Here is a 27195-nt window from a genome sequence, read left to right on the forward strand (position 1 = left end):
CTATAACAATTATTAGCAATTTTAATAATATATAAATAGCGAATTCTAAAATACGTGATTTACCGGTAGTTTGACAGATTCTCGCGCTACTTTTCCTTTCCAAATATTTGGATACTTGAAAGTTTTTCTCTTTCATATTATTATTATGAAGGTTGATAAAATATGCAAATAGATTTATAACGGCTATTAATTGGTATGTAGTATAATAACGTCTTCTGTTATTTCGTATTTTTTTTTTTTCGGATGCAGTGCCGGAGAGTAGGTCCAGAAGTATGAAAAAGTAAAAAAATTCGTAGGAAAGAAATGGTGAATTAGAGATTTTCGTATAGTTCTACTTCATACAAAGTTGAATGCCCTATATGTTAGTAGGGTCCGGCCTTATTTTCGAAAAATGCTTATTTCTCTTAATTCTAGGTTATTTTAGGTTACGTTAGATCTAACAACTTGCATATTTGTGTTAATATTCTCGTATGTGCGGTACCGATAAGCATTTTGCGTTTTCTACTTGTACGATATCATTCTTAAATGATACAAATTAATTACAGGTCCTTACATCAACTTATTTCTCCTCTGAATCTTCTATTTTTACCTACTCTCGACCCTTTCATCTAAACATCGCCTTTATTTTCCGTGCAGGTTTACTTTTGGCACAAGACTCAAAAGATTTGTTAAGAAATCATATTTCCTTCTTATTTTCTCCTAAATGATTTGTGCTGGACGACATGAAAATATCTCACTTGACATAGATAAAATTCAAGGGGGCTATTAGAAGTGATTGTTCAAAAACTACAATTCATATACGATTTGCGTATAAATACGGCGTCCAAATGTATGAAATGGTCTATAAGAACTAGTGCAAAAACACAAACCAACCTGTGCTAGGTTGCCACTAGAAGGGACGAATGCTAACTAACAGGGGCAGGGCGTAGGCGTTACGGTGAGGTGAGTACCTATTTAATTGTATCGTCTGCATAACTTTGCTTTTCATAAGTATGTCTTTTCAGACAAAGTACTGAATTTTACCTGTAAATTTTTCAAAGTATGGTGTACCAAAAGTAAACCAACGCTCTATTTTCAGTGGATACATGCTCACATTAGACACAAAAGTGTATTGAGGGGATTAGTTGTTCGTATTCCAAGATGATAATTGCATATGATAGGTCTGATATTTGTATTTTCACTTGACATTTATTTCTATTTTCATTTGATATTTATTCCCTTTACCACGCCAGCTCTTCCTCGGATAGAAAATGTGGTAAGGCTGGAAATAACTAATCTGACGTAGTGTGTTTTTAGCAACATTTTCTGTTTAGACGTATGTCTACCGTCGCTGAGGCATCTTGGCGCTACCACGCGGACCCACCAATTTCGCTCCCCCCCCCCCCCTCCACGAACTCGGTTAGATGGTATTCATGCTTTCCAGTGGCCACCTAGCACTGTTTGTATGTGTGTGTGTGTGTGTTTTCACTGTAGATTTTATGGCATGTATACGTCCGGACGATGTATTTATTCGCAAACTGATAAAGCCTTCCTGAAGTGAATCCACACCAAGGATTGCAACTTCTTCGGAAACAATTTTTAAGAAGTAAAGGTGAATTTCCTGTTAAGAAATAACAAAATATTAACGTTTTTGAGCCTTGACATTTTGGAGATAGGCCTACTCTGCCTTTGCTCCTTTCTTGGTGATACTGATACAGCTGTAAGGAGCACAAGTTTGCAGGTTTAACGTGTTACATAGCGTTTAGTTGGTCATATCAGGTCCGTATTGTCGTTTCTGACAGACTACCGGTCTGTAGTAAGCTTTAATTCGGGTAGTTCCCAATTTGAGGTAAGTTGTAATTTGATCCAATTCAAATAAATAAGATGTTTACTAACATAAATTATTAATTTTGCACTGAGAAACTACAATAAAATATAATAAGACAATGCACATTGTAATATGACAGAACACTGCAATAGTTTCTGATGAATGCTTTTGGTACATTCTGGCGCTAGTGTTGTCAACGATTATATCTTTAGGCTAAAGAAGACGGACTATAATGAGAAACGGAGAGGGTGAAATGAGAAATATTTTGGTATCGAGGTCGCAGGGACACGATATTGACCATCACAGACTCGCATGGTCGGGAATCGGTGCAGGGACTCCTCGCACCACAGGTTGAGCGCTTTATCACTGAGCCACCGTGACCTCTGCATTGTCAAGTTAGAAATACAAGTGATAAACTATTTGAACAGCAACTTGATAGTATAATAGTAGTAATGATAATAAGGTTCATGGTAAGGTCAAGTATACTATATTTTCTAAAATTTACAGAGAATTCAACACTGCCTGCTCCAATTTCCCCCTACAGTCTCATTTCATCAATTCTTCCATTATTCACTTGCATTAATCATCCGTTTCCCTTATCCTAAAAGTTATTATCGTAGGACGTTCAACTGAAAGGTATCATTCATTTCAGTTTCACTAGTGGTTCATTCCATCAAAAATCGCACAGTGGCCTTTAGTTCATAATGCACTTACGATGAAAAACCGGAGTTTTTGAGCTGGTAAGTAGCGTATACAAACTGTAACGTTGCAAACAGGATTGGCAACACTTTTTTTTTTTTTTTGCTTGGGGTCCCGGGTTCGATCCCAGCCCCCGCCATGTGAACTTTGTGGTGGACAAACACCGTGTGCGTGGGTTTTCTCGGGGTTCTCCCGTTTCCTCCCACTTTCTTCATTCCACCAATTAATTCATTACTCATCATCATCGTCTCCTTGAGCCTAACCGGCATAACCGTAGGACGTAAAACTCAAAGATTTCATTTCATTATTATTATTATTATTATTATTATTATTATTATTATTATTATTATTTTTGTTTTAACCAGGTTTCTTGGTTTAAATAATTTGCTTTATGTTTTTATATTACTTATGGGCAGAAATAAGTTTGTTTCGCCGTGTTGTTATTATGCAACAACGGGGTTATGCTGGAAGGGGTCGCATAAGCTCAAAGCGGAATCCAAACCGCTTCTCGGCTTAAGTCTGCGAGAAATTGTTCTCTCTTTAGACTCGAAATCGGGACTAATTGGCCACAAGTGCGATGAGCCGACTCATCACGAAGGATTCCTGATAAAAATACGTTGTACTGATTTTTACATACTTCTTAATATAATTGTCAAGAGTTATTTCAGAAGGACAAAAAGATAGTTGCAGAAGTGAAACTATTATACAGAATTATATATAAATCGGGAAACTCCCGCCTTAGCCATTGGGAAAATCCTGTTATTACTTTAAATGCATAGCATTAACAGGAAGATCTCGGTATTGCTTTGGCACGTAAAGTTTTTAATCAGTACGCTGAAACTGAGGTATTAAATTACAAATTTAGTATGTAGATATTATTTAATAAAAGTAAAAGAAAGTCCCATCCAAGCTAATGTTGGAAGATACGTAGGCAGCGATAAATGTTGCCAGTTTCTATCAATATATTTAAGCGACTTCGGCTTCTTTATGAAACAGTAGGCATTCAGGCAAGCAGAAATGTATAACTTGGTTTCGTTTCGTATATTGAGGCTTAACATCCTTATGTAATACCGAAGTTATCAAGAAGACTTTCGCTTAAAGTGACATCCGAACCACTACTTGGTTTACACTTGTAAGAAGGGTTGTTCGACCGAGAATTGAACATGGGACGCCTTGATTAAAAGATGAAAAGATGATAAAACTAATGCAGATGGTTTGATACGTGGAAACGTCAGCATGCAGTTCACGTGATTTAAAGCATTTTTAGTTTTTTTTTATTAATTTTTTTGGTTTAAACCAGTTGGTTTTATTGATTAAGAAAAAACAGCTGGTTGCAAAGTTAACATATCCCGGCGTCGGGATTCGGCGCCTCCACTGCCCAGTTCTTCGGAACAGCAATCAGCCACTGGTCTTCTAGGTTGGAGGTTGTGCCGGGCCGATCACCCGGCATTTAAAACCTGCGATCGAGCAAAGTACAAAGATAAACCTCGGATGTGGACTGCTTTCTCCCTACGGCCGTTTCCGATAATTGGATTTGTGATTTGGAAGACACTTGGACACGGAGCCGTGGGAAGGAAGAGTAAAGCACATGTGCATCCATCAAAACCGAATAGAGTGGTGTCCTAAATGGTTTGGAGGAGTCTTGGAAACTGGATGGTCCATGGAACTCTTCCTCCATTTGAGGTGCACCCATCCCGGCCGGCCGAGTGCTATTAAGGGCTAGTTCCCGTTTCTTATTAATAAAGTTATTATTTATAACGTAGGGTTAAAGATGTCAAGAAATTACGGAATGGCACTTTACAGATGGAAACGGTCGACGAGAAGCAAACAGCGAAGCTGCTTATATTCACTATCATTGGACTAGTGAACATGTTGGTAGAACCCCGTCGTCTACTGAATGTCTCTCGCGGAATGATATGTTGGGACCTTATAAATACCACGGAGGAAGAAATTAAATCACAGCTGGCGGACTATCATCTTGTAGAGGTAGCTCGCATCAAAATTAACAAGTCAGTTTAACTCGTTGCTACTCAGTCACTAATTCTTACTTTCAGTTTACCTACACTTCCAGACTACGTGAAAGCTGGTTATTATCGATTTAAGGTCCGTTGCTATATTCTCAGTCCCCTGCGTTGCTTGAAATGTCAACACTTTGGATACACCAACACGTTGTGTAATGCGAGCGCTGCTCTCTGTGCGATGTGCGAATTGTGGCCAGGGTATTCATGATGTGGAGCCCTGTACAGCGATTAAGCTCTTTCGTGTCAACTGCAAGGGCGAGCATTCTGCTTGGTCTCAAGATGTCGATGCTAAGCGTTGCTTAAAGGAAAGCATCCCTTCCTCGATTTCTGTGCCTTTTGCTACTGTTGTAGCTATTTCTTGTAGATCTGTGGCAACCTAGACGTCCGTCATTTGTACCCAAACAGGTCTTGGTTCCCGATTAAAGACCAGAAATCTTGACCCCAATTGCATTAACGTGCGAATGCCCCAAAACCCCATATTTCTATTAGTGGTACCGAAACTGATGTAGTTTCCGAGAAAAGTTCAGAAATTAAGACCCCAGTCGCATCTGCTGGCAGATATCCCAAAACCCCATGTGTTTCTTTTAGATATGGTTTTCGGCAACTCACCTTACATGACCGGCCTAAAATTTAGTCAGTATATATGCCAGCTCAATGATACTGTTCTTCCCGGAAAAGAGCTAACTCCACGCCTGTTCATAAGTCACCTGTAGTTTCTATGAAATCTGACATGGTGGAAGACAAGCTGATGGATACTGAGTGGACGGTAGTCGGTCCACGTGGTAAGGTTCGGCTCAAACGGTAATATTTGTTGTTTTATTTGTAATATTTATTGTTAAATTTATATATTTTCTCTATTGTTACCGTTACTATTTATTTTTATATATTTGTTATTTTCGTATATTTATTGTTTATTTCTTATGATTTTATTTCTAATTTGCAGCATTTTTTCCATATTTTACTATATTCGTTTTTAAATCTTATTGAAGGCACTCTCGTTGATCATGACGAGGACAAATAGCCTCGATGCTGACATCCTTACTGAACCTCAGTCGATCAAAGTTAAGGTATAAAATGATGTAAAGATACAGTGTAATGGCATGTACTTGTTTCAGCTATAACACAATACGTGAAAATGGAAGTAAATATGACTAGGACAGTAAATAACCATGTTACTAACAAAGCATGAACAAAAATAAGTCCTAACAAGCACATGTAGTAGTCTAACAGCGGTGAATTTGTAACGGAGAAATTTCGTTGCGCAATTTTCTGTAGTACGATAGCTTCGTCCTGTGAGTGTTGCCACTTCCAAAGGTGTAAATATTCTTAAAAAATGTGACAAAACTACACAGGATGCATCAGTTGACTTCGCAAATGATGATCGTAGTCCCACTGGTTTAAAGAACCGAACGTACAAATCATTATGCTCCAGATTGCCAGCTTCAATTATTGCTGTCTACCACTGGCGATCATGAGCACATGCAACGAAGTCCTGGATGTGAAAATCAGAACAGTGGAATTCCATGGGCATTGATGTCTGTACATCTTCATAGTTAATTTTTGGAAGGTGGTTAGATCTCTTCCGATGATTTTTTTTAATTGATCTATATCATCACAGTGTTTTGTTGTTTGGTGTGGTACGGTTTTGCATTTGACCAATCTTCTCTCGAAGATAGAGCATTAGCTTGTACAACTTCCGTGGACATAAGTATTTAGTAGATTCCCGTGATATTGAGTTCACAAAAGTTAAACAAATCTTGAGCTATCGTGATCTGGTTTGTTTATGTTCTTGTCGCTTCCAGTTTGATTGTACTACCTACACCGTCGCACGATCCTTTGGCGTGAGCAGATGCAAAAAATTCCACTCAGTAGAGAGACTAAAGTCAGATTCATGATGATAAGTTCAGTAGCTTCGTTTGTTTTTGTGCTAGGCATCTGCCCCACCACAAAAAATAAATCATTTTTGTGACCATAATCTTCAGTAGACAGTTTGAGTTGCATCTGAAATGCATATTCCGCAACTGTGACTGACTAATGTACCGTGTAACATATAATGATACATAAAAGAATGTCAAGTAGCTTGAGAATTTACGCAGTGATAACTTTGTATCTCATATTGAATTACGAACGTGTACTTTTCTGCAAAATCAGCCAATAGTATGCAGTCAGTACCATTGAGGTTGGCTTTACATTTCTGCAAATATGCAGTCTGTTTAAATATGCAAAGCTTTTGATGTATAGTTATGCTATTTGAGGACTAAGAATTTCTGTAGGAGACTTTTAATGAATTCTCTGGAACTCAAAACAATGTTTAAGGTGGGCCTGTATGTACTCACCCAACATTGAAGTTTCATTCATTTCAATATTAAGCATGTCATCAATAATTTCTACACCAGGATAGCTAGAACCAGGGTGGAAAAAAATCATGATTTTTTTAATAAATCGTTAACCTATATCAATCCCAAACAATGGTTCTTAACTCTTTTAAATTATGGCTCTTTTTAAAGGTAAATTATAGACTTTCAGTCAAGCAGCTACATCACCATCCCTATTTATCCTGGGATCATGGTACATGCATCACTCTCTTTAGAATAGAACAGCTTTTGAAACGGTAGCATTCACATTTCCTTATCATGTCCCTGAAGCGGGAAATTTTGAGAGTAATCGGCATTTTTTAAAACTTTTTTTTTTAATTTGGTCCTCTCTGGATACCCCTGTGTTACAGCACGGATCTCAAAATCAACTGGGAAATGCTAAGGGGTGTACTAAATGTGTGTACAAAATTTCAAGCTTCTCTTTTGAGTAGTAAGAGTGAGGAAACTATTTAACAATGAGCTAAGAACATTCCCACAATGACCCCCAGATGAGAGAACATTCCCCAGATGACCCGGATTTAATATAAAAATTTCCTCAGACATCTCTATTTATTCTAAGATCATGATTTGTACATTATTCTCTTCAGAATAAAACAAATTTTCAAACAGTACCCTTCAAATGTCTCCATCATGTATTTGGGGCGGGTAAATCACGAAAAAAAGAATTTTCTGTTAAAAATGTCTTTAAAAAAAATACCTCTGTGGCCCCCTTCCCCTGTTTTAAGGCAGAGATCTGAAACAAATCTGAAAAATACTGAGGGGTGCACTGAGTAAATGTGCAAAATTTCAATCTTACAGGTGCAAAAGTAAGCCCGTGAAAAATAATATTCCCCAAATACCCCAGATTTCCGTATAAAACAGGATCTCAGGTAACAGTTTCCTGAGACATCCCTATTTATCCTAGGAGCATAGTACGTACATCATTTTCTTCAGAATAGAACAGCCTTTCAAACGGTACCATTCATATGTCTTCATCTGAGACGGGAAAATCACGAAAAAAGCTATTTTTTGTTAAAAATATCCTTTTTTAAACATTTTTGCCCCTCTGGACCCCGCTGTTTCCACGCAGAGATCTGAAAACATCTGAAAATTATTAAGGGGTGCACTGAACGAGTGTGCAAAATTTCAGTCTTCTGAATGCAAAATATAACCCGCCAAATAATAATAATAATAATACCCATAACAAAAAATATCTTTTTAAATTTATGACATCATCACACACTATGCCTCAACGCAGAAAGGCGTGGCAGGGTAGGTAAAAACCATGGTTTTTATTGAAAAAAATCGTTTTTTTTTGTTTAAACCTGTTTTTTTGGTTTAAACCAGTTTTTTTTTAATTAAATAATTTACTCTATGTATTTATATCACATATGAACAGAAATAAGTTTGTTTCACTTTGGTGTTATTATGCAACAACCGGGTTGTGCTGGAACGGATCACATAAGCTTAAAGCGGAGTCCAAACCGTTTCTCGTCTCTTACACCCGAAACAAATTGTCCTCCATTTGAACTTGAAAACTTGACTAATTGGCCACAAATGCGATACGTCTGCCGACTCACTCACGAAGGACTCCTGATACGTTGTACTGATCTTTACATACTTTTAATATAATTGTCTAATTGTCAAGAGTCATTTCAGAAGGACAAAAAGATAAACAGTTGCACAATTGAAACCATTATACAGAATTACATATGGACAGTTTCAAAATACTGCAGAGTACAGAACTAATTTATTCCAAATTAGTTCACTACGACTTTGATTAGTCCAAGTTAAAGAAATACAACGACGTAATTTTCATACCAGTAAGAAAAGTGAATAAAAATAAGAATTATTTGAGTCGACTTTGGCTCTGACCCATTTATACATAAATAGATACCAAAGATATTTCTGATTTCAGTAAATGCCTCTCGGGGGGTTTGTATGACCCCCCTTCCCCAAAGTACGATATTTTGATGTATATTATCAATAGTAAACATTACTAAAACGATACAATATTTAGAATTTTCCTTTGATTGCAATTGCATAACAATAATAACAAACTATTAAAAAAATGACAAAAGAAACATTCATAACCTTACAAAAAAGTTGCTTTTGTAGTATAGGGCTAATTTCTTTGAGTAATGAATGGGGAATTTAAATTTGAATATAATAGGAATAATATGCGGGAGTGACATGCGATAACCCACTAATGTGTGTGTTGAAGATTTTACGAAAACTTACACTTTTACAAACATTTTTCGTTTTTTGCATGGTTTAAACCAGCCAACCCTGCGTGAAAGCATATGTAACGTGTTCTAAAATGCCTCCAGCTTTACAGAAAACGAAGTAAAATGCCTTATTGGTACTTTTTAAATTGAATAATGAAGATTCTACCATATCACCTAAAAATAGGTGATATAATTTAAAAGGTCAAGCATTAAGGAAAAAGTACAGCAACGTTTATCAAAAAGACACTTTTTTTTTCACAGGGGGATATTTGGCAGGGGTCTATTTTTAAAAACTCAGAACCAGCTTGTGGCATGAAATACATAAATTTCGCCTAAAGTTATAAAATTAACAAAAAAAAAAAAAGGGGATAGGACCCCTCTAAATACGCCCTATTATCTGAGGACAAACAAACAGACACGCACAAAAAAGAATTTTCGTCTTAAATGTCAATGGTGATTTCCCCGTTGGAATAGTTAACGATTTTAAAGCCCAAACCTAATTTTACGAAAAGAAGGAGGAAGGATTGCTCCGTTACCTGTTCAAAACGGGATTTTCCGTAATCATCCTCTGCATGACACTTGTTTTCATACTATACCACTTGTTTTCATACTATACTGTACATTTGAGTCTCATTGTATTATGATTATTAACTTCCATAATCGAAATAACAAAACAGAAACGGGATTTTATTTATTTTCATTTTAAATTAATTTAGTTAGGAATTCGATTTAAATCAACGATTTTTATTTAAAAAATCAAGTGATTTAAATCTTGATTTAAATCGTGATTTAAATCAGACTGATTTAAATCAATCCACCCTGGCTAGAACACATAAATCAGACACTCGTACCCACGTATATCAGAAATTATCAGTTCTACGAAGTCTTGGAAGTCAGCTAACATAGGCTTGGCATTTTGATTGTAAACACATACGCAAACTGTGTGGACCTGCGAACTCAGTAAGGACACGCCATTTAGATCTCAAAGCACAGACTTTGAAGAAACCTATTTGTGTTGTTGAGCACATAGTCTTGAAATGAGTGTACAGTTCTTTCAAGGTACAAAAGAGTCAACTGTTTTTGTCTGCTTTCGTTCACTTTAACTGAAATTCAGTTCTTTTTCCAACCAAAATTCTGCTGTTTCCATCAAGCTGGTAGAAGTCTTAAACGGCCTTTATTACTTCCGTACTTAACTGCTTTCGTCCATTCTTCTTAAAATCTTGAACACCATGTGTCTTGGTTAGTTCCCTACTAATTCACACAAGATATTTCGATACCTCCAGTTCTTCGCAAATTTTAGACTTCGGCAACTTTCTGTCAATAAACTAATAATTTTAGCTTTTCCTTCATTGGTAGCACGCGCGCACTTTTTCTTAAGTGCTTCAATAAGGAGATCATATTTTTTGCACAATAGATTAACACAATTCTGTCTTCTATCCACAATCACACTTTCCGAAAATGATTCCACCAAGTTTCTTTCTAGTATACATTTTACGTAATGCACCCTTCTGTTTTTCAGCACCAAGTCTCGTCACTTTTGATACTGGTAATATGCCTACTATAGAATATACCTCATCTACTTCTTGTAGGTTAGATTCTGCAGGTACATTCTGTTGGTCACGTAGTGTTTCTGTATTATCTACACGAAGAAATACTGCTTTGTAGCACGTTGGACAAAGACACCCAGGAATAAGTTCTACCATTGGCTTGTCTTCCTTTTCAGATGATCACCCGTTATTTTCACACTTGGCCAAAAAATGATTATATTTGGCAAACTTTTTTTTTTTTTTTTTATACGTGCACAATTTGGATAATTTTTTCCTATTAATTGTAAAAGCTATTGACCAACCTCATTTAATTCACTCACTGGAGTTAGTCTATTCATTTTTCCGATGCATTCTTAAGTCTCGTGAAATACAACTGTTCATCGCAGAGCACAGCACTAAACTGGGGTCTGATAGTGCAGCATCATGCAAGTGCGTGCAGTGCGATGTTTTATTTTCAATGCCGTGCATGTAATTAAGACTGATCAAACGATTAGGACTTGGCTTTTTTTTTAATGCGTTGTTAGTAACAGTAATTACTATTCTAGTCATATTTACTTCTGCTTTCTCGTATTGTACGCGTTACAGGGGGCGCGGTGGCTCAGTGGTAGAGCGTTCACCTCCGGTGCTTGGGGTCCCTGGTTCGATCCCAGCTTGCGCCGTGTGGACTTTGTGGTGGACAAACACCGTGCTCGTGGGTTTTCCCATTTCCTCCCACTTTCTTCATTCCACCATTTCACTCATCACCGTCTCCTTTAGTCTAACCGGCATAATCGTGGGACGTAAAACTTAAAGATTTCATTTCATTTTGTACGCGTTACAGCTGAAAGAAATACATGCGATTGCCCTGTGGCTTGACATCATTTTGTACGTTAACTTTCCAACGCTAGAGTTTGTGTACCTACCAACTCTAAAACTCCGTTTGTTCTTTTTAAGATTGTAATTACATTATGAACCGTAATGAGGTCATTTAGGGTTCAGGTGAGTTCACAATTTTCGCACTTCCCTACCAGAGCTATTCAAGTGCAAACATTGGCAAAATTCCATTTGTGGTCATATTTGATGCCTTATAAAATCGAGACTGTTATATTTCGTCCAGCTGTACATTGTGTGCAAATGTGAAGCCCATATAGGATTTTTTTTTTTTTTGGCTCAACTGTTTCGCAGAATTTTCTGGGCTTGAAAATGGAAATTCGGCTGATGCTCTTTTATGACTTTGTGGCATTAATTGAGGCACTTGAAATTGGGATCCTAAAAATGTTTAGCATTGCAGTAAAGGTCACTTCATAACCTTTCCATTAGTGTTTGTCTCATATCTGCACCCCTTTTCACTTTTGAGAGTCACCTCAGCAGTGATCCCATCTAACACCAAGTGGGCTTTGTGGTGGATAACCATGTGCGTGGGTTCTCCCATTTTCTTCATTTAACCATTTCATTCATTTCTCATCATCGCCGTCTCCCTTACCCCACACAGCATAACCGTGGGACATAAAACTCAAAGATTTAATTTGATTTTTGAAATATTGTATTTCGCAGGAATCCTGATTTTTCTCATGATTTGCTACATGCCATATTGGGAATGGAATCCGATATTTAGAATCGTACCATTGTGTTTACAAAACGTGTACCAATATATGTGCAAATTACGAAATTTTTAAAAAAGGATGTGCAACCGATTTGTGGTAAATCATGCGATTTTCGGCGGAATGGCCCTAGTATAAAACCATTTTAAATGCTCTACGACGGTTAAAATAATAATTAATTACTTTGTTTTTTAAGGAAGATCCGATTATAAAGACAGACAAAACTAGTAGTACCATATGTATTTTTTGGTTATTTCCTCTGTACACAGTAAGCTATTTTTCACCATGTTTGTTTAAAGATTCATTATAGGGTTCAACAAGTTTTTGTATGCCCACGTCGTAGAGATCACCCGCCTGTGACCGAGGCCAATCATCAACAATTATTTTCACTTCATTGGTACCAAACCTCTGACCTGCGAGAAACTACTTCAAGTAGGGGAACAGATGAAGATCTGATTAACTCTTGAGTTTGAGCAGCAGACGAAGCTTTTTCAAGGTTGCGCGATACGCAGCTGAGTTGATAGTTGTTATTCGTGATATAAACTCGACTGACAGAACACGATGGCGATTCCAAAATACGGAGCCATAAGCTTACGTACATACATTGTCTTTTTAGCTTTCACTTTGACAGAAGATGTGTGACGCCATTCCATTGATTATCGCTTCGATGGTGGAGTCATGTGAGACATCCATATTTGGTCCCCCTGTGACAGTAGGGTCCAACAGTTGATCTGCTTCCTCATTGTATAGGGTGAAAAAGGTCAAAGCACAAGCCAGTCTAGTCTTCTTGTGTTCTCTTAGTAAGCAGTCTGGGAACACATCGCGCGCACAGTTTTTGGAACTTCCAAGTTTTCAGAAACGATTGTGTGCAGGACCGACCGTGAAACGTGTGTAAATTCCAGTAAAAATTGGGAAACGCTGGTTTTCATGGATTTTACCGTCAACTATTTGCACCAACTCGTCTGTAATTACGGAAGGTCGGCCGGATCGCTGTTCATTATGAATATTGTCCTGCTCGTCCTTGAACGATGACACCTATTTACGTACCTTACTGTCGCTCATTGCATTCGGGCCATACACTTCATATATCTGGCATTGAATTTCCTTTGCTAACACTTTCCTTGTAAAGTGAAATGGTCAGGAAAATGTGAGATGGTATCGAGAAAGTACACAATATTGTATTTGGATGACGTTAACGCCGAGAATGGTGTCGCGATAGAAATGAAGAACGATAGTAAGAAGAGTAAGTAGAGTGGAATGCTGCAGTGACCGCTTGATTGTAAAACTAAGAGCAAAAGTTGTGGATATTGTGATAATACAAGTGTATATGGCAACAACGGACCATGATGACAATGAAGTAGAAACAATATATGATGAGATTAGTGACATATTGCATCAGGAGGGAAGAGCAACTCCATAATAATGGGAGACTTCAACAGCGTAGTAGAAAGAGCTGCGAATAAGGTGATGGGACAATTTGGACTAGGTACAAGAAACGCACGAGGCCTAATACTTATCAACTTCTCTAGGCAAAGTGATATGGTGGTGGTGAACATATGGTTTAAGAAAAGAGAAACCAGGCTGTGCACGTGGAAAAATACAGGAGATAAGAAGCGCTACCAAATCTATTATTATTATTTATTTATTTTTGTCAAGAGAACGTTTGAGAAATAGGTCGGGTCGTAAAAGACACTACCGGGACCAGACATTAATTTGAATCACAACCGAAACCAGGAGATGATTGACAAAATAGTTAACACTGGAATGCTATATGGAATGGAAATTAACATCGAAAAATTGAAATTCATGAGAATATTCCGTAGAAACGCGCCCTAACAGGTCAGGGTATAACAAAAAGAACTTGAAGACATCGATAATTTCAAATATCTGGAAAGTATTTTGACGAAAGACACTTAATGTACCAAAGAGATCAGGTTAAGAATTGCCATAGCCAAAGAAGCATTTCACAAGAAAAGATTATCTAGCAGTCTTAATATTGGACTAAGGAAGAAGTTGGTCAAGTACTATATGTGAAGTATTGGACTGTATGGTTTAGAGACTTGGACATTACGGAAGTTAGAGAAGAAATATTTAGAGAGCTTCGAAATGTGGTATTGGGAGAAGATGGAGAAGGTAAAATGGACAGAAAGAATAATAAATGAAGATGTTTTAAAACTGATCGGAGAGAAGAGGAGACTTTGAGCCAGCATCCTTCGAAAGAAGGCCAATTAGATTGGACATATCTTGCAAAGAAATTGTCTTCTTCATACCCTCATAGAAGGAAAGATGGAAAGAAAGCGAGAAATATGAAGACAACTGATCGATTATTTGAAGAATAGAAGAAAATGGAAGTTGAAAGAGTAAGCCGAAGATCGATAAACTTGGAAGAAAAATTTCCACGCCCAAACCTTAGAACTAGTCCTAGGACCTACCAAAAGGCACAATACTCAACAATTCCGTATTTCACACTTTCTGGATGCTCGGTTTCACGAGAGATTTCAACTGCGAACACTAAACCATACACATTAACTCTACGACTGCAGCTGGTGTCACCTCATGCTTGGAGACAGCGCACGTGCACGCTTGGACACAAAATAACAAACATAGCCAATAGCTGCAATGAAACCAACGGTTGAATATTATTCTTCGGTCACAGGCGGGTGATTTCTACGACATGGGCATACAAAAACTTGTCGAGCGCTATGATAAATGTTTAAACATAGTAATTATATAGACAAGTAGGTTAATGTGTGCAGAGGAAATGACCAAAAATATATGGAAGTTGGTACTAATTTTGTTGGTACTGTCTGTACCAGGGTTGGCTGCTTTAAACCAAGGTTTAAACCAGCTGGTTTTTTCAAGAAAACCAACTGGTTTAAACCAAAAAACAAAAAAATGTTCGTAAAAGTGTAAGTGTTTGTAAAATCTTGATGAACACACATTTGTGGGTTATCACATTTCACTCCCGTATATTATTCGTATTATATTCAGACCTGAATTCCCCATTCATTACTCAAAAAGATTATACTACAGAAGCAACTTTTTTTTTTTTTATGTTTATAAATGTTTATTTTGTGATTTTTTGTAGTTATTATTGTTATGTAATTGCAATCGAAGAAAAATTCTAAATATTGTTTCGTTTCAATGTTTACTATTGATAAAATACATCGAAAATGCCGTACTTTTGTGTGTATGTGTGTGTGTGTGTGTGGGGGGGGGAGGAGTCATACAGACCCTACGAGAGGCATTTAGTGAAATAAGTATTTTTGGTATATATTTGTGTATAAATGAGTCTGAGTCAAAGTGGACTCAAATAATTCGTATTTTTATTCACTTTTCTTATTGATATGCAGATTAAGTCGGTGTATTTCTTTAATTTAGACCAATAAAAGTCGTTGTTAACTAACTTGAACTAAATTAGTTCTTCTGTACTCCGTAGTACTTTGAAATTGTTCATATGTAATTATGTGTAATGGTTTCACTTGTGCAACTGTTTATCTTTTTGTCCTTCTGAAATGACTCTTGACAGTTATATTAAGAAGCATGTAAAGATCAGTACAACGGTTTTTTTTTTTTTTTTTTTTTTTTTTTAAAATCAGGATTCCTTCGTGAGTGAGTCGGCAGACGTATCGCATTTGTGGCCAATTAGTCCTGGTTCCGAGTTCAAATGGAGGACAATTTCTCTCGGATGTAACTCGAGAAGCGGTTTTTATTCCGCTTTAAGCTTATGTAACCCCTTCCACCATAACCCGGTTGTTGCATAATAACATCAAGGCGAAACAAACTTATTTCTGTCCATATATGATATGAATATATAAAGGAAATTATTTAAACCATAAAAACCTGGTTTAAACAAAAAAAAAAAAAAAAAAAAAAACTGGTTTAAACCAAAAAAATTGGTTTTTTGGTTTTTTAAATAAAAACCATGGTTTTTGCCAACCCTGGTCTGTACTAATTTTGTTTCTATTGAAGCGTTCACCTCTGGTGCTTGGGGTCCCGGGTTCAAACCCTGCTCCCGCCATGTGAACTTTGTGGTGGACAAAAACCGTGTGCGTGGGTTTTCTCGGGGTTCTCCCGTTTCCTCCCACTTTCTTCCTTCCACCATTTCATTCATTTCTCATAATCACCGTCTCCTTTAGCCTAACCGGCATAACCGTGGGACGTAAAACTAAAGATTTCATTTTTTTTGTTTCTATTGACAATCGGATCTTACTTGAAAATAGTCTTCGTATTATTGATACCGTAGACTCGACGGGAAACAAAATGTGCAACAGCAACTCTTATATTGTGAAATAACCAGTGACAAAATTGCAGTCTTTGTGCTTCATCAATCGGTTGAAGATGTTGAACTTGTTGCCGGTGCAATGGATACAGCCTATTCAGGCGTAATGTTCACCAGACACTACTTGTGGATCATGGAGACGTGACGCAACCCGTGTTGTGCTAGTGGTCGGGCTTCGTTCTACACTCATGACAATATTTTCTTGTACTTCAGCTGCTTGCGTCACACCGTGATATGATGACACCATCAGAGTGGGAAATGAACCCATTTCACGTAAGATACGAAACACGGTAGTAAAGACTTCCCGGTCTGGTATTCTGCGCTGGAAATATCGTCTTCTGTATTCCTGAGGAGCTGCGTTTGCACTCCTATTACAATAGCCATGCATGAAATCCATGTACGCAAAGTCTTCGTCTATAAATGTGTGCGGTATTTTCCTTCCCGCAACTCGACAAACACGACACACTGCAGATCTCTTGTTAAAGAGAATAGTACTACTCCTCTGTGTCGCCACTTTCTGTACGAATCAACGTTGTCCGCAATTGTAATCTACTACTGCATAAGCGAGGTACTAATGCTGTCACATGTCACCACACTTTGTCCGTTCTTTGCATTGCCCAGTGCCAGTGTTATCAAGGGGAGAGAGAATTTTAACATCATTAAAAAAAATAAAAAAGGAAAGAAATCCTTCTCATTAGCATGTAAAAGTCTACTTTCTTGCCCTTTGAATCAGGTAAAATTCAATTCTACTGTAAACTACAGCTGTTCCTTTGTTTGTAAAGTACAGTTTGGTCGTTTCCAATAAACATAAACATTCGTCGTCGTTATTATTAGTGTTAGTAGTGGATTACAAATTTTAATTACGCGCGTGTCTTCTTTTCGATTTTATTATGATTATTCACTTCCGAACTGCTTCTTATTACTGTTGGTTTCCAGGATTTCTAATGGACATTTTTTATTACCAGTTTGTTGTCAATGTTGATATTTTTTTTTTTTTAAGGGACCCGAGGTTCAGGGGAAGAGCACTTATCTCTGGTTCGTAAGTTCCTTGGTTCGATCCCCGGCCAAGTAACTTTTGGTGGAAAACATCGTTTCTGTTTATTTTCTTGGTGTACTCGCCTTTCCTCCTACATTCACATTCCGGGCATTCTTCTATTATTCAGTTGTCTTAGTCATCTGTCTTCCTTAGGCCGAAAGGGCTAATCATGGAGTGTTAAACTGACAGATTTTCTTATTCACTATGAAAGCTATAGAGGAGCCATCAGGAGATGGTTCCTGAAGTTTCTGTCCACATGCGAAGAGAAAAAGTGCAGCCCTTACTTTGTTACTGGTGGTACCAACCACTGTCACTCTGTTTTACACCGTTATGAAAACTGTCATTATAAATGTACCGAAAACGCCTTGACACGTGAATACTCACAACGCCGCTGCGAGCTGTCAGGAGACTTCTTGCTGGCTCGTCTATAACGACATAAAACATTTAATCGATGTTTGCCGTACACCGGGTTTCGCTGTGCTATTGTTTTGTCTGCCTCGGTGGCAATGTTGCCATCCATTTTCGCACATTATTCGAAAAAAGAGAAAATTTTTCGAGACAAATTTAGAAACTTCCCTTTATAATAATTTCATCTGCATTCGAGTACCATACTATAATAATTTCATCTGCATTAGAGTACCATACTATACACCATTCGAAAGGTTATTTCCTGTCGAACGCGCTATAGCACTTCCCAGAATGGCAATTACATGCTGAGTAAAAAATCCTTTTCTGTAAGGAGACGTCCAAAATGGTTAACAACCTGTTGCTCGCAAACCGTTCAGAATTGGACCTACGTTCATTTCAACTTTTTTTTGCTTAGGATCACCAATACCAGCAGCACCCGAAGTATTTCCACTTTCTCGTGAATCACCCTGAATATTGACGTGGAGATTTGTAAATAATGACCTGGAGAAACTGGAAAATTCAGGAAATCCGTGATCACCAAATAAGTGGTAATCTTGCACTACTAATGACATGTTTTCATTACACCAATGAACCACTTTCCGCCATAGACACATGCAACATAGCAGCCGGTGTAGAGTTTAGACACAATATTTTCAGACTCATCTGGTTTCAGTTCCAAAATTGAAAACTGAAGAATATTTTTCATCCTGACTCATTTTCTTCAACCCAACTTCATGTTGGGATAGTGGAAACACCATGAAAATCTCTTGTGCCAGTGATAGTTTTGTGTGCATAAGTCGTGGCTTTCTTTAGGTGTCAACGAATGTGATCCACGTCCCTTTTTTCCATTTTATTAAAAATAATGCCACCAATATATATATGCACTACAGTAGGCAAACACTTTATCAACGAATGTAATTTGATCTTGTAATAATCGTTGAAGGCTAGCTTTTGAAATAAATCGCTTAACTGTGCCTCGAATTTTATAACAAGATTTGCCATGACGTGTGGCTAAGAGTAACCAAGAAGTTATCAGCCCGAAATCTTCCTTGTGACGGCATAAATTGACGAGGTGTTTGTATCGCGCAGCACAACTATCGCTGAAATAATTCGTATGTTCAGCATAAGGTAATTACTCCTTAATAGCTATTTCTGACTAGATTTGGATACCAATGAAATATCGTGATCAAGTCCATCTAGTAAAAAGCAATGACTGCTTGTTTGTAATGCATCATCTCATCACCTGGACTTTTAGTAATAACGCCACAACTGGGTGAACTGTACAGTGGCCCTGAGTCTAATAGGATCCTTGTGCTTCATTTTGAATAACAAGGTCATAATTTTCATTAAAATCCAACATACCATTAACTGCTCTAACACTGATTGTTCATTCCGGGTGTTTTAGATAGCCTATTTTGTGGTATGTGCGTGGGGTACAAGAAGTTCAAACCATCTTATCTGTCGGTATTGACCCACTAGTGATATTCAGTTATGTCATTTGGATCACAATCAAACTTACTAAGGAAGTGGTGCATTAGGTCTTCAGGAGACGAAAGTGTTTGCATTGTCGAAGCGTACAGGCAAGATTCCCATCGTCGCACACACACACACACACACACAAAAAAAAAAAAAAAAAAAAAATTCTGTAGCTTCCATAACTTAGAGCATAAAGAAGCAAGTTAACATTTTGATGGATGGGTAGACACAGACTTCTTTCCAAACACACCATTTTGGGCGTAGAGTACAGAACTTTGAAAACTCTACTTTGAATTAAGGATATTTTCCCCCAAAGGAATAGTAAAACTCACCCAATTTGCATAGCGGAAGTATTTTCTGTTCGTACACATTCCTGGGTGTGCTGACTCTACCTTTAATTTCTGGCATTTGCCTGGAAAACTCATCATCCTGATAAAAATCTTAATCATGTGCACTGTCTCCAGATAGTTTCTTCCGTGGTATGGGATGGGGTACTGTAGATTCCGTGTTCCAGCAACTTTTGTGTTACACTTGCTGGATCACGATTAAGGGGTCAATGTGAGTATTTAGAGTTTTCGTGCCTATTCACTGTGGGTTACTTCTACTACATTAAAGAAACCAAGTGATCTAAATCTGCAGGCTTCTGCTTTACGTTTCTCGTATTAAGGTCTTGCACAATTTGTACAGAATGCATGTTCAGTGGTGACTTTTGCAAATTTTCTTAAGTTCTGACAAGTGCAACTTCCTTCTTTCACTGCTTCAGCGTTCAACTGCTGAGTGACATCACTTTCTTCTGATTTCTGAGATAAAACTTCAACAGTTTGTAAAATTATAACAGAAGAAACACCGACCAATAGTCCAGTAACTTTAAGCAAAAAAGACGCCTGAATTGGAAAAAAATAGGGGAGAGATGAAACCTTTTGCAATAGTCTCAGTTTCTTGTCCTACTTAACATACTAAAAGTCCCCAAAGCTCCGGGCTGTGGAATCGGAGTTATGATGTCACCCATATGGCTGCCATAAGAATTTATAGGGTAATTTTTAATGTCTATAAACTCTCACAGAATTAACGTAGAAAGGTCATTTTTGCACCAAATTACAGAGAAATAGTTGAAAAATGTTTATATAGCAATATCTTCCACATATCTAACATTTCTTCTAAGTTATAACTAACTAACTATATGGCCTATGGAACCCGGAGGTTGAATGCCGCGTTCACAAAAGCTTTCCACTACTTCTATCCTTAGCTAACTGCATCCAGTTTCTACTTTGTATTCCAATCTCTGCGAGATCCATCTTAATTTCTCTGAGTTACATGTATCAAAAGTGAGAAAATGTAATTTTTTCAATCTTTTTTTCGAAGTTTCTGTATAAATAACTAGGTGGTTATGCAACAAAGTGTCAAATTTTTCATTAGTTAAGTAATACATTCTTAGCGCTGTAAAACGATACCAATACTTTTTATTTATCATTAATAGTAAGGGAGGAATGTTAATTTATTTACCAAACGGTGTTATTATTTACTAGGCAGACTGCAGAATGGTGATACAACTTCCTTATGTTAGAATTTTAAGGAGATAACTTTTTAAACCCTGCTAAAGACATTATGAATATTCTCAACGTTTATATTTTAAAAATACGTAAATATAGGGATGCATTTTTTTCTTCGTCTTATCAAGTTTTCTGCCTGGTTAAAAGTGAGACTTACATAATTTGAACAAAAAATAACCGTTATTGACAATATTATTTTCTTCTTGAAACATCTACTGATGGTGCATTGTAACCAACAATAATTAATGCATCACGCAAATAAATGAACAAAGAGCACTGAACACCAATATGGAATGTAACAAACGATTAGACTTGTTACACTATGAATAACTAAATGTCTTTATAAATTTGCTATTGAAACCATGCATCACATCTTACATATCTGAATCGTCTTTCTCACGAACAGATAACGGAAACTCCTGATGAAGGTTCATCATCATCCAGGTCGAGAATACTGGGGTTGTACACCCACTACTATTGCAATATCCACACAAAGCAACACTGTAAACTAACACTATGATAACGACAACCTTGTTCACATCCAATTTCACACTTGCAAAATATTAACTTTAAGATGAAGTCGGGAGTAGGAGGTTCTTGAATTAAAACTGGCCGCAGAAGACCCATCCTCATGAAATGGGTAGCAAATCGTTTCTCCTCCACTGTTACACCTGAGATAGACAGGTTTTGAATGCTCTCTTGCTGCCGCAGATGGGGTAGTTGAGCAAGTTCCATCTGAGAGTTGATAGGACGTTTGCCACTGCTTTTAGGAAACGCTGATATCGAAGAGTATTCAAAGACGTTGTTGTTTCAGGAGTACCATACAAGGCCAATAAAAACACAACTTACTCGGAAGAATAAATGCGTGGTGTTTATAGGAATAACTACGTCGTCGTTGATCTTGACAGCGCTAGTCATGTGTGCTAATGTTCACACTCAGTCATTCCTATGTAAATGAACTTCCTTAAAAGATTTCCCTACAATTCGTCCCCTGCAGCTTTTCCGACATCAACTGCATTGTCACAATTAATAGCCTCATTTGCTGTAATACCACGTGATAAAGATATGATCTCAGAACGATTTGTGAGCGGAGAATGAGGTGCAAACCGCATCATCACTTCTGAACAATCGTTACAATCGCGTACTTGTTGTGACTTCCTAAGCTGAGTGTGCTGTTCAGAAGAGGTTAGGTCTATACCATAAAATTCCTTAAAGTGCTTAATGAGCTCCGAACATGCATACGCACATCCCCTGCACCCATCGATTCAGGGTGCTATTCGCTATTCCACTTCCATGCGTCAAACCGGCAGATGATTTGAACGATCTCATCAATACTTGTCCCATTGTCATGTCACTCCAATTACCAGCCCACATTTTGTCGGTACGTCTAATTGCAGATTGTCCTGCGGTGACATATTTTTGTAACTCTTCTGGTGTCAGTCAAACATTTGTAAGAGGGCTGTGATCAATTGCACTGCAAAGGCACACAATTGCAGATGTTTGTCCTGGCATGATAGTGATGATGTTACTCCGAAAGTGATCCTGAAACATTTTTCGTAGGTTTTTCTCTGAGCATGTTTTACTTTTTGAAGGTAGATAATCACGCAGTCGTTGGAGTAATTCATTCAAAGAGTGTTGATATTCATTACAGTCCTCCAACCAAGAAAAAATTTCTGAAGTGCTTCAGCCATTTCTTCGTCCTCTGTCGTCCTTTCTTCCGAGATGAAGGGATTTTTAAAATAATAATAATAATAATAATAAATGTAGCAGCTGTTGTGGTATCTGGCGTTAGCAGCAACTAAATCAATAACACCTTCCACTCGAACTGTCACAATTCGACTCCACTAATCATTACGAGAATTAACGGCACTCGAAATTGACTGTTTGCTTTTTAAGGATCGGACTTCGTACACATTCCGGCGGTCCAGAGGCATTTTTTTTTTTAAAGTATCACATTCCTCTCTTCAAAAGAGGCAATGCTGTTTGAAGTCAAAAGGTAGGGGCTCAGGATCTCAACTTTGGAATTTTTGAAGGAGAGTGTTGAACGAAAGCCACACTACTGCTTGGATGTGTGTAGTTCCTACGACAGTTCACATGTATCCGAACTGCTGCAACATTTTACAGTCAGTTTTTCGTGTAATCTATCTTTACGTTCAAGACTGCTTTCCACTAGACTATCGATCCCACGAGTAACCTTTACTCTTTCATCGTGTGACAGCAAGGTCTTGTTGCAAATGAGACACATCTCTTCCATCTCCACAATGCAAAATTTTTATCAATTACTCAAACCTGAAAAACGAAAGATACGTACATTTTTTTAAAAAAATTACATTATTGACAAACATTGAAAGTATACATAGAAACATATCAATACAAATAAACGGTTCAAAAATTTGTATTCTTGAACCGTTAACAACTCAGAAATTTTAAAATAAAATTCACAATAATAAAATATTGTGGACATTTTACATGCAGAAATTTTCTGTTAGTCTAGTAAATACACACAACGAATAGGAAAATACCAAGTGATAGTTTCTGTATCATGTTCCAATTAAAATAACTGTCTTCCAAAACTCTTAGCTGTAAAGTCTTTAACTCAAATTTACTGAATACTTATACCTGTTTTTAAAGTATTCATACAGCTTCTTGGTAACACGCGGCCAATAATTTGAAGGACACTCCTGTGACTAACTAAACATATGTTTTACTATCTGGAGAATATTCATATGTGCTGGAAACTCTTGAGATAAGATCTAAAAATATCTGCCTAAGAAATTCTAAGCAAATTGTCTGTCTACAGAACGTGTCTGGCTAGTGAATAATCACATTTTTTGATAAATAAATTAACATACCTCCCTTACTATTAATAACATAGAAAATGTATTACTATGGTTTTATAGCTCTAAGAATGTAGTACCTAACTAAGGAAAAATATTGTCATTTTGTTGCCTAACTACCTAGTTATTTATAGAGAAACTTCGAAAAAAGATTGATAAAAATTAAATTTTCTCACTTTTGATACATATAATTCAAAAGAAATGTTAGATATATGTAAGATATTGCTACATAAACCAGGGTTTGCCCAAGTGGGCCCAGCCCGAAAAAACCCGGTGGGTTTTTTTCGGGTTGGACCCACATGAAAAAAACCACTGTAAAACCCACCTGGGTTTTTGACCTATTTGTTCGTATATTATTGGTACAACTAAGGTGATCACATTTTAAGTGATTTTTATCAGATTTTAGACTTTCCGTGGGCAAGTTAGAGGCTTTCACGTTAAGGTATACAACAAATTCAACATAAGACCTTTATAAAGTTTTGAATGCACTAAATGATTTTTTTTTTTTTTTTAACTTAGCTTGAGATAGTTATTGAACAAATTAATGTATGGATTATGCTTATAGCCTATTTGGAGTAAAATAAGCAATTTTGTACTTTAGAAAATATTTTCCGTGAATAGTGTGTTCGTCGACTTGGTGACACCGAGGGACATTATCACTCATACGTTTGACGGGTTTAAGGTCATAGGTGCCGGTAGTAATAGTACATATGTAAATACATTAGTGAAACTATTAGTATTATTTCTTACCTTTGATGTAAAACACAAGTTTTTAAAAGTAAAATTTGGTTTTCCAACGATAACAGTTTAGTTGTCATTTGTTGCTACTCTTCAAGTAAGCATTCTGTAAAATCAACACCAGCAATAGTGTAAAAATTCTTGTCAAATTTAAGAAGCTTAATGCTCGGGGTTCCGAAGACTATGTAACGCTTATCAGGGGGCGGATCCAGGACGGACTTCGGGGGAGGGGGCGATGAGTTGTAATACTGTTACTTAGAGCTACTTTTAAGAGCTCCAAACTCTGGGATGGGTTTTATTTTTATATATAAAATAAGAAAGTTTCCTCTTCTGGGGGGCGCCCCCTGGATCCGCCACTGACGCTTACTATTTCAAGTGCTGAGTTCAAATTTTCGTACTAGTGGAAGTTTTGATGTACACGCCGTGAAAGAAGTGCTCGGGAAATTCCCGAATTAAACGCAGAAGGATCGGAAATGAATAATTCAACAATAAAACTAATTATTTTACGCTTAAGCCTGCCATACGTCCCGTACAATACTGAAAAGTCTCGCGTCCCGTACAATACGGAAAAGTCTCGCGTCCCCGTAAATTTAGTCAGGACAGAGAAATGTTCCGTATTTTAACTCCGTTCCATTTCTGCTACCATTATCAGCTTATTCGAAAAGTGAAAAACAAAAAATTCTGACATTGGTTGAGAATTCTGTAATTAGTGAATGAACAATACGCTGTTGCATGTAACAGTTTCGAGGAAGTTATTACACCACCCTCTTCGACTTGATAGCGAGCGAAATTTACAATGCTACTTTTTCCATTGCACTTGATGGAAACTCGGATACTCTCTGGTCCAGGTCTTAGAAAAATGTAAATCTGGTCCTGACAATTACACACGACACAGGGAGAAAAATCAGCTTTTCATCAGATTAAACTGACGCAACGTAATTTTGGCAAATACATCCATGTAAATAAATATTGCTAAACGCGCGAAGAATATTGAAGGTAGATTGTACCACTGATTTAAATAATTTCCATATTGTTTTCCTGTAAAGCATTTTTATAGCACATCTTAAATTTTTAGGCATCTTTAGTCTATACAATTAATTGCAGCGTAGGAACAGAGAAAAGCAGCTGCTGCTTAGTGAACTTTCGCCTATTATATTCTTGAAAAAATAAAATAAAATAAAATAAAATATTTTAGTTTTAGTCTCGCGGTTATGCCTGCTATGCTCAAGGTGACGGTGATGAGAAATGAATGAAATGGCGGAATGAAGAAAGTGAGAGGAATCCCGAGAAAACCCACGCATAAGGTGTTTGTCCATCACAAAGCTCACTTGGCGCGAGCTTGGATCGAACTAGGAACCTCGTGCACTAGAGGTGAACGCTCTACTACTGAACCACCGCGGCCTATTATACTTTTGTTCATAACCAGACTACAGTTCATTGCATTGTGTTGGAAAGTTGAGGAGGGGGGTATCTGAGGTGTCCCGTATTCTCATGGAGAAAATATGGCAGGTTATTTACGCTGAAAGATGTTAATTTCATATAAGACATTTTAAAACATTTATTTATTTCATACAACATGAATTGTATCTTTGTTTTAAATTAATAGACCCCTTTTGGTATTCATATTTGGCAAACGTCAGTCAGGCTTCTGGATGACTTGATCTACATTTGTTCGTTTGTCTGCCGAGCCCCTTCATGGCTATGCGGTTAGTGTATGCGTCTTCGGCGTGGGACCCGGGTTTGCTTCCCGGAGGGAGCTCATGTGGTTCGGATTCCACGTTAATCAGTAGGTCCCGTCTCATATAGCCTCTCTGCTGAAAGGGACGTTAAACACAAAATCAACTCAACTAGTTCGTCTGCCTCTACCACACACACTACAGGGTACAACTTTCGGCCTTTTAAGTTAAAATTGTCATAGTACAAGCACGATACACTCTAAATTTTCTGTATAGATTCGGCGTGCCAACGTAAAATATCAAAATGGCGGCCATTTTTTCAAAACAGCGAATATCCACGCTACGAAGCGCAATTTTCAGTCTTTTAAGTTGAATTTTTGACGGTGGAACCACGAGATATGCTGAATTTGCTGTATAGATTTTCTCGGCGATCGAATGCAAAATTTCAAAATGGCGGCCATTTTTTTTTTCAAAACAGCAGTAAGTAGAAAATTGTTGCAAGTTGTGACAATAACAATCTTGAAATATAACTCACATTTTAACACTTTTATCCCAAAAACATTGAAATATTTCGAAAAAACCCGATTAAACCCGAAAAACCCAATTAAACCCGAAAATACCCGAAAAAACCCACATGGGCCCAAGTGGGTTGGGCTTTTTCAAAAAAGCCCGGGTTTTTTCAAACCCTGACATAAACATTTTTCAACTATTTCTTTGTAATTTGGTGCAAAAATGACCTTTCTACGTTAACTCCGTGAAAATTTATAGACATTTAAAAATTACCCTATAAATTTTTACGGCAGCCATATTGATGACGTCATAACTCTTAATTCCACAACCCGGAGCTTTGGGGACTTTTAGTATGTTAACTAGGACAAGAAACTGAGACTAGTGCAAAAGGTTTCATCTCTTTAGTTCATTGCATAAAGGTCCTGAACTACAAAGCTTCGACACAC

General features: G+C 37.3%; 1 protein-coding gene across 5 annotated transcripts in view; it reads left to right on the forward strand.

Moving 5' to 3' along the window:
- Nucleotides 1-27195, forward strand: part of LOC145686664 (uncharacterized) — a 176495-nt gene that overhangs the window by 929 nt on the left and 148371 nt on the right. The gene's annotated exons all lie outside the window — the stretch shown is intronic.

The sequence above is a fragment of the Thermobia domestica genome, chromosome 5, assembly GCF_964235325.1.
Source record: "Thermobia domestica chromosome 5, izTheDome1.hap1.1, whole genome shotgun sequence".
Taxonomy (NCBI): Eukaryota; Metazoa; Arthropoda; class Insecta; order Zygentoma; family Lepismatidae; genus Thermobia; species Thermobia domestica.